Here is a 1,643-nt window from a genome sequence, read left to right on the forward strand (position 1 = left end):
CAGCTTCTCTCCGCGGCTGGGACCCGGGCTGCGAGGCCACAGCCCCGGGGCTGGGCTCGGGGTGCCACTGGCGGGGACTGGGCCATGCCTCTGTGCCTCGGTCCGGCTGGAGAGCACCCGGGCGGCGGGGCCGGGGCGACTCGGGGGGCGGGTGTGACCCGGGTCACCTGGTGTCTTGGCATCTGCCACCAGGGGAGGCCAACAAGCCCTCGGGGCTTGCTCGATCGCGGGCAGAGAGGGAGTCCTGGCGCCTGGGGGAAGCTTTGTGCAGCCTCCTGTGAAATGGGCACACGCAGGAAGAAGGCTCCTCTGTGGCTCGTGTGCTGAGCTCCCCCCATCCCACGGCTGGCACGGGAGCGGGAAGTCCTGGACCTCACCCACACAGCACGGTTTCTTTGGGCCAGTTGGTGCCCGCTCGCAGCAAAAGGAGAGGAGCTGGGTTTTCTGGCCAGCCTTATTCTTGGTTTGCTCCCAGCACCCGCTGCAGACACTGGAGGTTGATGGGGTGGGCAGCGATCAGCCCTATTTTGTGTATGCACTAGATCAGGCCAGGGGGTGGGGATCAGAGGCAGCCCCGTCCTGGGAAAGGTGTGGTGGGCAACTTCAGGAAGCAAGTCGGTGGCCAAGGTGGGCATCTGCCAGCTCCTAGCGCTTCCCAGTGTCAGGTCGGAGGTCTTTCACATCATTTCAGCACCAGCTTGATAGGTGTATCTAATTTCTGGACAGGGCTATTAGAGTCATTGTGAAGATGGATTCTAATCTGACAATATATTTGAGCAGGAGTTCGTGTTGGTCGGGAAGAGCTGGGGACAGAGGGGGGCCCTGGAAAGGTCTGCTGGCTTTCAGGGGCCGGCAGATAGAAATTTGACAAGGCAGCTCTCTCGGAATTAAAATGTCTTGGTCTTCCCTGCCTTCAGCCTTATTTCACACACACATCCACACACACACACCTTTTATTTTCTCCTGCCTTTGCCACAGTCTATAAAGCCCTATTGAGACATGTAGGCGTGATGTGTAAACCGGATTAGCAGTATGAAAGCAAGACACACAATGAGCCTGAATTGTTTTACTTCCTTTTCATTTCTCACGCCTATATCTCTAATAAATTTGTTGCTCCAGCAGTGGGTCAAAGGGATCGTGTCGCTCGGCTTTTTTGCTTTTTTTTTTTTTTTTTGCTCCCCCCCCTGCCAGACCCCATGGCAGAGATCAGGAAAATGAATGGTCTGCGCCTCCTGCCAAACGCGAGAGCCGAGGTGTATGGTTACAGAGCCCGGGTGAGGTCCAGAAGGGCTAAAAAGCTCTCCAGGGGGACTGTCCCCACTCGGTGCACACTGCGGGGCTGAGGGCAGGCTGCCAGGGAAAGGATCCGGTTTGCAGGCGACGCTGGGGTGTGCGAGAGGATGACAAGGGCTGCTCCCGCTCGGATCCCCCGGCGGCTGCAGAGCCGGAGGGGGCTGCCCGGAGCGGGGGCGGCTGCAACGCCCTGAGCTGCCGGGCTGATGCTGGAGATCGCTTATTTGCTGCTTTGTGGCGCGCGGAGCAGCTCTCCATTAAAGGCGATCAGGGGTAATTAGCCGCATTATTTTGACAAGTTGGCTCGAGCAGCCTCCCTCGCCTGCTAGTCCCGAGGAGGGAGGGCGAGG

The sequence above is a fragment of the Alligator sinensis genome, unplaced genomic scaffold (assembly GCF_000455745.1).
Source record: "Alligator sinensis unplaced genomic scaffold, ASM45574v1 scaffold240_1, whole genome shotgun sequence".
NCBI classification, from domain to species: domain Eukaryota; kingdom Metazoa; phylum Chordata; order Crocodylia; family Alligatoridae; genus Alligator; species Alligator sinensis.